This window comes from Stenella coeruleoalba, assembly GCF_951394435.1.
Source record: "Stenella coeruleoalba genome assembly, chromosome: 19".
Taxonomy (NCBI): domain Eukaryota; kingdom Metazoa; phylum Chordata; class Mammalia; order Artiodactyla; family Delphinidae; genus Stenella; species Stenella coeruleoalba.
The window spans coordinates 42,777,742-42,788,429 of NC_137165.1; the positions used below are offsets into that span (position 1 = coordinate 42,777,742).

General features: G+C 49.5%; 1 pseudogene across 1 annotated transcript; it reads right to left on the reverse strand.

The window, feature by feature from the left end:
- Positions 1–1,137: 1,137 nt before the first annotated feature.
- On the reverse strand, positions 1,138–10,412 carry LOC307177795 (V-type proton ATPase subunit e 1-like; annotated as a pseudogene). The gene is made up of 2 exons: positions 10,394–10,412; positions 1,138–1,387 (listed from the first exon to the last, which is right to left on the reverse strand). The product of its transcript is annotated as a V-type proton ATPase subunit e 1-like (transcript).
- Positions 10,413–10,688: the final 276 nt, after the last annotated feature.

Sequence of the window (10,688 nt, forward strand, 5' to 3'; positions counted from 1 at the left end):
GACATTTATGAACCAGGAAGTGGGCCCTCGGCAGACACCAAATCTGCCAGCACCCTAACGTTGGGCTCCCCAGCCTCCAGAACCCTGAGAAACACACTTCTGTTTATAAACCCACCCACCTGCCCTATTTTCGTTATAGCAGAGGCTGAACAAACTAAGACAAGGTCCTTGTCTGAAAAGTCTTAGTCCGTCTGGCACGATTCTACTTGGATTGAATTCAAGGCCCTGCTCTGCAAAACCTCCCCTAACCGTCAGCTAAATATCAATAGTTGTCCCCTCGAAATTCCCACATTCCTCTGTCTCTAAAGAGCACATCTCACTTCATTCTGCATTTATTTTTCTATGTCTGTCTGAGTCTACCGGATCTTGAGGCCAAGGATCGATGCAAACTGGTGTATATAGAATGGATACACAACAAGGTCCTACTGGAAAGCACAGGGAACTATATTCAATATCCTGTGATAAACCATAATGGAAAAGAATATGATAAAGAATATATACATATATATATATATGTGTGTGTGTATAACTGGGTCACTTTGCTGCACAGCAGTAATTAACACAACACTGTAATTCAACTATACTTCAATAAAAAATAGATTTTTTTCCATAGAAAGCAGAAAAAGAATTCATTCCAAAAGAGGGCAGAAATAAGACATTCATCCTGAAAATATACTTTGGTATAATTCTGGTGGGACAGATTTTCCCTCTGAGCCTGTTCTCTTACTGACGGCCCCACTGGAGTCTTATTGTCATGTAACAGTTTTTAAACACTTCTCTGATTCTCGTGTTGTGAGCAGGCAGGAACCATCTTCACATCCACACTTTGCAAGGAGAGAGTAACGTTATTTCTCAGAAGAACAGCACTTTCTAGCTTGGAAGAGTACATAAACATTTTATAGAGGCAGCACAGTTTAGATTCAATAGATACATCATTCATAAAAGTGTAAAAAATGTGATAGGAAAAAATACTGCCTTGTAGAATAAGATATTCAAATGTGGTGGGAACGTTTAAGGCAGCTGATGGCCAAAGTGGGCGAGTCAAGGAAGGTGGTCTGCGTATGGAGGTGATTTTGCATCCAGGGGAGTTCTCTTCGTGACCTCAGCGACTGAGCACTGGCGAGCAGGTCTTCTTCCTCAAGGCCAATGATGCTTGAGGTACCAGATGGTTTCATTTTTCAGCTGTGGTCCAAAGAGATGGTTGAGTGGGGCCAGAATTGTAATCAGCCAAACGAGATAGCAGCAAACGGAACAGGTCACCAACATGGTGATGTAACTCCCCGGTTGGGACGCTTTGGGATGAACCAGGGCATCAGGAAGCCGGCGAAGCCCCAGAACACGCTCATCACGATGAGAGGCACGGTGAGGCCAGTATATGGCACGATTTCTGTGGGAGGTGCCAGCCTCCGCCCTGCTGCCTCACTTTGGTCCCACCCCAAAAAATAGATTAAAAAAAAAGAAAGCTTGCTAAACTCTTCCCAGGTATACGGTAGCATCAGATTTTCCAAGAGACAGGGACCCAGGATCTGTGGAGTCCCTTGGTTCTGAGCTGCTGACCAGCGCGGAGCTCTCAGCACATGTGGTATGAGAGTGATCTCGAGCCAGATTCACGTGGGCATGTTGATCTCTGCAGGCCTGACCTCTTCTCCCTGGGGTTTGTAGTCCAGAAAGGGACCCTCTGTGACAGGCCCAGGTCTAGGATGAGGGGAGTAGGCACTTGCTATAGACCCAAAAAACCCAGTAATCAAGAGAAATGAAATTTAACACAATATTCAGAAAAAATCAGTAAACTACAGCCCATGGGCTGGCTGCCTGCTTTTTATTTTATTTTATTTATTAAGTTTTTAAACATAAGTTGTTTTTTTTTTTTTACTTATGATTTTGGTAAAGGCTTAAAAAAATTATTTATCTATTATTTTTGGCTGCTCTGGGTTTCAGTTGTGACATGCGGGATCTAGTTTTCCAACCAGGGATCGAACCCTGGCCCGCTGTACTGGGAGAGTGGAGTCTTACCCACTGGACCACCAGGGAAGTCCTTAAGTCCTTGCCTGCTTTTTTTTTTTTTTTTTTTAAACATCTTTATTGGAGTATAATTGCTTTACGGTGGTGTATTAGTTTCTGCTTTATAGCAAAGTGAATCAGCTATACATATACATATATTCCCATATCCCCTCCCTCTTGCGTCTCCCTCCCATCCTCCTTGTCCCACCCCTCTAGGGGGTCACAAAGCACTGAGCTGATCTCCCTGTGCTACGCAGCTGCTTCCCACTAGCTATCTATTTTACATTTGGTAGTGTATATATGTCCATGCCACTCTCCCACTTCGTCCCAGCTTGCCCTTCCCCCTCCCTGTGTCCTCAAGTCCATTCTCTACATCTCTGTCTTTATTCCTGTTCTGCCCCTAGGTTCTTCAGAACCATTTTTTTTTTTTTTTTTTAGATTCCATATATATGTGTTAGCATACGGTATTTGTTTTTCTCTTTCTGACTTACTTCACTCTGTATGACAGACTCTAGGTCCATCCACCTCACTACAAATAACTCAATTTCGTGTCTTTTTATGGCTGAGTAATATTCCATTGTACATATGTGTCACATCTTCTTTATCCACTCATCTGTCGATGGAAACTTAGGTTGCTTCCATGACCTGGCTATTATAAATAGAGCTGCAATGAACATTGTGGTACATGACTTTTTTTTTTTTTTTTTTGTGGTATGCGGGCCTCTCACTGCTGTGGCCTCCCCCGTTGCGGAGCACAGGCTCCGGACGCGCAGGCTCAGTGGCCATAGCTCACGGGCCCAGCCGCTCCATGCCATGTGGGATCCTCCCGGACTGGGGCACGAACCCGTGTCCCCTGCATCGGCAGGCGGACTCTCAACCACTGCGCCACCAGGGAAGCCTTGTTTGTGGATTTTTTGATGATGCCTGCCTGCTTTCTAAAATAAAGTTTTATTGGAACCAGGGCTGGGCTAAGGAGGATGAGGTGGGGGACTGAGAACAAGTTTGGATCTTGTCTTTATTCGAAAAATTTGTATTTTGTTCATCATGAATTTTTGCGTTAATTTTGATTAAATTACTGCATTCAAATATTATCTATCTTGATTTCTGAGGTTTGGGGGCACCCCCCCTTACCTTCTGTGCCCCAGGAAGTGCCTCACTGATCTTCCAGAGTTTCCCCCAGTGTCCTGAAGACGCTGGGTCCCAAGACGGGCAGCTGTAGGTCACTGTCAGGCCCCCAGGGCTCACTTCCCCTGGGTCCCTGGCTGACCACAGCCCCAGCCAGCCTGTATGAAGGAGTTGAGGGCCTGGACACCTTCTGTCCTTTGGGGATTGTGGCATGAGGTTTTTCTTTGGATTCCTTAGGAAGTTAGGTCTCCCCTGGCCCACTGACATTTGATTATCGAACAGCTCCTATCTGCCAGCCACTGGGGGTAACAGAACTGAGATTCTAAATGCCTTTTAAACCCTGCCCTCCAGCCCCTTTGCCCTGCCTGATCCGCCCCTGTCCTCTCTTCTGACTGGTCCCTCTCCTCTAACCTCACCACTTTGCACCCTAGCTTCCACAGCACCACCAGGGTCACCCGGACAAGGTGCACATCTGACCTCAGTGTTCCCCGGATAAACTCTCCAGTGCCCTGGGCATAAGTCCCAACACCCTAAACAAACCCTGTTCCTGGGCCAGCCCAGCCCTTGAATCCCATCTATGTTCCAGGCTCACCAGACACCTCGGGATGTTGCTGTATGTGTCTTTCCTTCTTTCTTGCTCCTCTGTCTTTGCACATATGGTTCCTTCCCCTTGGATGCCTTGTCCCCTGAACCAGCCCAAGGGTCTTCTCCTATTATGCTCTGTGATTCTCCTCTGTTTACCTCAGTTATCCCATTCATTCCTCTGCAATGTGGTTACTTATGTATAGGGCTGTGCCCACACCCCTCCCCCACCCACCCCCACCAAACTGTGAGCTCTTGGAGGTCAGGTCATGACCATTTTGTATTCCCTCCCCTCCTGCAGCGCCCCAGCCCCACACCCGCAGTACAAGGCCTGGCAGAAAATAGGCTCTGAGTGAATGAACGAATGCGTGAATGGAGAGGACATAGTCTTGTTTGCCCCTCTAGGATTTGCCACGCTCGCAGCAAGGTTTTGAGCAGAGCCCTCAGCCCTGGCTTCATCCTAGAGCTCACAGCATCAGATTTGGAAGTCAGGGGTTCCTGGTGCCCCAGCAGTAGGGAGGTCAAATGAGAAGACACTTCAGGAGAGCTGGGCCACTCCAGGGGAGGAAATGAAAACTAAATTGAATTAATTAGGGGTCGTATTGAACCCTGCTTCTTGAATGTGCTGAAGTCTGATTAAACAAACAACAAAAAAGATAAAATCGCTTAGTTACTTTTTTTTTTTTTTTTTGGTAAGAGAAAAGAGAAGAAAACAAAATGTTGATTTAAGATGCGGCCCAGGGCTGGGGGCCCAGGGGAAACCTGGTGAAGGCTCCTGTTGTTTGGGGTCGGAGGTCGCGGGAGCAGCGCTGCCTGGGGATCCAGCTCAAGGTTCTGGAGTGATGGAAAAACCTGGCCTGACACTTTTCCTCAGCGGACCCTTAACTCGCTAACAGGAACCAGCTGAGCGAACACAAACAGAGGTGCTGTGCCGGCACCGATCCCAGCTTCCTCTGAAATTTCCAGGCCTCTTTTTTCCTGTCGGATTCCAGACAGATGAAATTTTCCTGGCCCCAGCCCTGCTCCTGGCAGCATCTCCCCTCTGAATCACCATAAATCAGGGCTGGGGGCGAGTGATGGGATTTTCCTGATTGACACGCCGCTACCCTGATAAAATGGGGGTTCCGTTTCCTAGGCTGAAAATAGCTCTGGGGGTGCTGTCCTGAGTCCTCCGCATCCCAAATCCCTGTAGGTATCTGCTTTGGATTTTAAATATTCATATCTGTCTGTGATTATGATTTCATCGAGAAGGGCTGTGGACGTGCAGATGTGAACTGCTGGGGGCCGCGGTGGTCGTAAGCGACACCATTGTTCGTGGGGTCACTTGCGGGGGGGGGGGCGTGCTGTACATTCCTCAGAGCCTCCATCATACACGGAGTCCCCAATTAATTTCAATACAAACACCGGATCTGGCCTCTCCTGCGCCTTTGCAGCCATAACACATGAGGTCATGCTGCTTTGGTTAACCGGAGGAGTTTTGGGGCGAGGTGTGGGGGGGGGCCTTCCAAGTCCCTGGGGGATCTGTCCTGCATGGCTCAGGCTGGGCTGTTTACTGCAGGGGGTCCACCTGCACACCCGAACTCTCTTTCTCACCATCCTTTTCTCAGAAACTCTGAAATCTTTTATTCTTTCTTTTCCCAGCCCCTCCAGCTTCATCACAACCACGCCATTGATAACCCACTGTCCCTGCGGTTCTTTGAAAACACCCAGAGCCCCTCACCCTCTGTACTTTTGCTCAAACAGCTTCATCCACTCGGGGCATGTTTTTGCCCCTTCATATGGCTCCTTGTTCTTGAAGATTTCCTGAAAGAGTTTCTTCCTCCAGGAAGCCTTCCCCATCACTCCATTCAGAGTTAAGTACCACTCTCTCCTCTGTATTCCTATAGCTCACAGATTCTCAAACATGAGCCTGCGTCAGAGTCACCTGGAGGGTTTGTTAAAATACAGATTGCTAGGCCCACCCCCAGCTTCTGAATCAACAGGTCTGGAGAAAGGTCTGTGAATTTGTATTTCTAACAAGATCGCAGGAGATATTGATGCTGCTCTAGCCCCACGTGAGCACCTCCAGTGATAGAACTTATTCTGCTGTGTTCCTGTGACCTGTTTGTAGTTTTCATCTACTGGGAGGGCTGGGACGGTCTTTTTCAGCTCTATAGCCCAATACACAGTGAAGTTGCCCACTGGAGGTTTGTTGATTGAATTGTGGACACAGAACCGACTTGCTGGTCACAGAGCTCAGTGGAGGGGAGGAGCCTGCCCTTTAAGGACCTGGCTGCTGTTGCGCAGAGGGGGGCGCCCGGGCAAGAGGACTGGTTCGTGGGGGATCTCTGGAGCATGAGTGGGGGTCAGCCCCACTTTCTGCAGGTCTCCCAGAAAGCCTGAAACAGGAGAGTCACTGATTCAGCTGCTGGGCAGAGATGCCAGAGGAGGGATGGGAGTCAGAGTTTCAAGTTGCTTTTCTCCCTCTGAGACCCGGGAACGCCCAGATGATGAAAGGACATGGGGACCCTGTCCCTTTTCTTGAGCACCATCTGAATGCCAGCTCCCGCCACCTCATGCTCCAGCCACATGGCCAGGTGAGATCTCAGCCCCTGCCCCAAACTATGAGGACACATCCTATGCCTTAATCATCTTTGCAGCTGCCCCTTCCCCTTCCACACTTTGAACTGTGTTTCCTATGGTTTCTTCAATGTACCGTTTCTTCCACAGCTCACACCTCTGCTCATGCTGTCGCCCCTGCTCAACAATCCCCTCGTTCCTTCTTTGCTGGTCGAAATCCAACACGTCCATTCTAGGCTGAGTCCAGATGTGCCACCTCCGCTCCGTGCAGGTCAGAGCCTCCTTGGCTCCCCTGGGGTCCCACCCGGTAGCAACATCACGGTCTGTTATATTTGTTCGAATGGGTTTGGTTTCTGCCCCAGATGGGGCATTTGTTCCTCCTCCTCTGTTCTCCCGCCTCTAGCACCCTTCCTGGTTTACAGTGGGTTGCTCAGTCGGGGCCCTTTTAACCGGGTTGTACCTGCTCATCTTGGGGAATGTGTTGGTGAGAGGGATCAGCTTGGGGCATTACTGACTCTTTTTTTTTTTTTTTTTTTTTTTGCGATACGCTGGCCTCTCACTGTTGTGGCCTCTCCCGTTGCGGACCACAGGCACCGGACGCACAGGCTCAGTGGCCATGGCTCGCGGGCCCAGCCGCTCCGCGGCCTGTGGGATCTTCCCGGACCGGGGCATGAACCCGCGTCCCCTGCATCGGCAGGCGGACTCTCAACCACTGCGCCACCAGGGAAGCCGCATCACTGACTCTTTAAGCGTCAGGGCTTCTTGGCTGAGCAAGGGGTCTTCTCCCCCCAGCTCCCCATTCCAGGGTGGTCCCTGTCTAGCCACACACTCAGCTGAATGGGACAACAGGTTGGTGTGGAGGGGGGTAGTGCCCAGAGATTCCCAAGTCCAGCTGCAGAGAGTTCAAAGCCCGGTTCTGCTTCTTCCCACCTGGGTCAACTTGAGCAAGTTATTTTTGTCATTGAGCCTCAGTTTCTTCTTCTGTAAAATGGGGAGTATAACCCTCCCTTGCCAGGCTGTGGTAAGGAATAAGGAGGATAATGTCTTGCAGGCTTCAGGCACAGGCCTTGGCATGGTTGCCCCTTCTTCTCCACCAGAGCTTCACAACAGAGACCTTAAACTTTTTCTTTGTAAGTCCCTGCTCCCCTCCGTAATTTTCTAACAGTAACAGAGGAGAGCAGTCTCAGAGGGGAATCCATCAGGGCTGGGAACAAGCTGTTTCACCCCTGCCGATTTCAGCTGGAAAACCAGGCCCTTAGACAGGAGGGAGGAAAAATTATTAAAGGATTAAATCCAGAATAATCCTATAAGCCCCAGGAGGCTCAGAAGGCAATAAGCCACAGACTTAAAGTCTGATCTGTGAAGTTATGGGGGCGGAATCAGCATCGGAAGGTTGGGAGTGGGTTTGAGGTATACAGTGCTGTTAGATCTTTTCTAAAAGGTGGCTTCATTTTCACCGCTCGGACAGTGTTTTTTGTTTGTTTGTTTTTTGTTTTTCCCTCCTTTTGTCATGGTTTTTAATAACAATGAGCGAGCTGCAGGAGTGGGGGAACTTTAGCTAAAATTCCATAAAAATAAAACTTTAATTAAAGTACACAAGTCATGAAATTCCATCCTTGTAAAGTGAGATGTCTTGGGACTCTGCCCCAAGCAGATCTTGCTCCCTGAGGCCCCGGGTTCACACGGGCTCCTCCTCGGGGGGCCGTGATAGCTGACACTCAGCCTGGACCCTCGTGTTGCCAGCTGAGTGAGGAGGCGTCTCTGGCCCCTCCTCCACAGCTCTCTCCAGTGTCCTGCCCAGAAAGGCTGGGAGGGCCACCGGGCTGGAGTGGGGGCGTTTTATAGGACTGGAGGCAGGCCCCGTGTGTGGGCTTTGGAAGAGACAGAGCACCCTGAGCTTCGGGGGCAGAAAGTGCATTTTTCACATTTTCCCAGGCAGCAAGAAGAGCGTAGGCTTCCCTGGTGGCGCAGTGGTTGAGAGTCCGCCTGCCGATGCAGGGGACACGAGTTCATGCCCCGCTCCGGGAGGATCCCACATGCCGCGGAGCGGCTGGGCCCGTGAGCTATGGCCACTGGGCCTGCGCCTCCGGAGCCTGTGCTCTGCAACGGGAGGGGCCACAGCGGTGAGAGGCCCGCGTACCGCAAAAAAAAAAAAAAAAAAAAAAAAAAAAAGAAGAGCACAGACCTGACCACTGGAGACCGGGAGTCTTCTTTTCTAGTTTCGATGATGTTACAACGAGCTGGACCACTCAAGCAACTCTCTTTTTGGTGGGCCTGTTTCCCCATCTGTAAAATGAGTCGATTAGATCCAGGGATTTTGCAAAGTGCCCACTGAGGAGACTTAAAGATTTCACAGAACCTTCCTCAGGGCCTCTCTGGGGGCTTTGGTGCTCAAGGCTTCCTCTCCCCCTTACCACCTTCCCTGACTCCTTTTGTCTGTTTTACAGATTGGGTTTTCTGGTAAGATTTTGTTTGAAACAAAGGGTCCTGAGGCTGATAATGTTTGAAAACTGCTCAGGACTCCTCTGGTTGGAACAGTGTGCGATCTGCCCTGTAGTGTCTGACTCTGCCTTCCTTCTGGCAGCGAGGTCCTCCGTCCTGCTCTAGGGTATGAGGACCCCTTGCCCTCCCCCCCCATCACCTTCCTTTCTTCTACAGTAAGTCCCCTACATATGAACCTCCAAACTGTGAACTTTCAAAGATGCAAACGTGAGTTCGCATGTCCAATCACGTAAATTAGTTTACGCGTCTGGCGTACGTTGTCACGTGCACGCATCCCCTGCAGTGGTTGTGCTTTTGTGTACTTTACTTACAGTATCGTATAGAGCAAAAGTCCCCAACCTTTCCCGCACCAGGGACCGGTTTCATGGAAGACAGTTTTTGCACAGACCTGGGGCGGGGGCGGTGGGGGATGGTTCAGGCGGTAACGCGAGCGATGGGGAGCGGCAGATGAAGCTTTGCTCGCTCACCTGCCGCTCACCTCCTGCTGTGCAGCCCGGTTCCTAACAGGCCGCGGACCAGTACCGGTCTGTGGCCCGGGGGTTGGGGACCCCTGATATAGAGTACAGTAGTACAGTATCTTTATTTCAAGCCCAGGATGTCCAGAAGCAAGCGTAAAAGCAGCAGTGATGTAGCTGGTACTGCTAAGAAGCACCAGCTGTTGTACTATACTACTGTACTTTTCAAGGTACTGTATTAAAAATGTTCTTTATTTTTTTGTGTTTGTTTGTTTTTTATTTGTGTGAAAAGTATTATCAACCTATTACGGTACGGTACTATACAGTGATTGTGTTAGTTGGGTACCTAGGCTAACTTTGTTGGACTTACGAACAAAGTGGAATTACGAACGCGCTCTCGGAACGGAACTCGTTTGTATGTAGGGGACGTCCTGTATTTTGTTTTCTGAGTCACGGAACTCTTTGAATTGGATGAAGATGACCCATCTTCTCTCCAGAAAAATTCACATAGAAAAAAATACACACACTATGAAAATATAACTGTTTTAGCCTTCAGATCCTTTTGGGAAAGAAAATGTTTTCCTTTGCAAAAACGACTTGATGGGACCTCAGGCCCCAGAGCAGGGCATGAAAGGCCCGAGCTTAACAAAGTGATGACTAACCGCGCTGTAAAAGAAAATAGTTCTGTTTGCAGAGTCTCGCCGCCCTGCAGGTACTGCCTTCCTTTTGCTCTGGGTTGAGCCAGACTGGAAATCAGCCCCTCTCCTCGACTTCTATACCAAAAAATGTGTTGCAGACTTGGCCAAACTTTGAGGACCAGCAAGGTAAAGTAGATGGAAACCCTTGCTGTGTACAGACTTCTGGTAGCAAGTGATTAAACCGCAATTCAAATTTCTTAAGAAAAAACCCAGGAAAAATGAAATGTGTCGACCCACCTAGCTGGGAAGTTGATGATCGAGCCATGGTCCCACTGAGATGTACAACTCAAGGGGGCGCTGTTCACATTGTGTAGCTCAAGAGAATCCAGGGACTCAAAGGACACTCCCTTCTTGTCCCCCTGTCTCTCTTGGCTTCGCATCTTTTGGTCTTCATTCTCTTTCCTGCAGAGAGGCCTATTCCACACAGTTGGGAAGATGTGGCCCCAGCAGCCCCAGCAGCCCCAGGCCTACCTTGAAGCAGCTCAGTCATCCCCAGTCTCTGGGGGACGGGGTACCTTAGTCGGATTGGACCAGGCCCGGGTCAGGTGCTTAGCCCGGTGGCGGGTGAGCCTGGATACTGTATAAGGCAACACTTTCAGAATCGTGGAACTGGGGAAAAGAGTCCTCTGTTTTCACCCGATGGTGAAAGAGACGCTGGGCAGATAAAAAACAAAGACACAACACACGCACAAATAGTATTGAAACGAAACGAATGTCTGCTCTCTACCTGACCGGCCCTTGAGTCTTTAGGCCAGTCTGCAATATA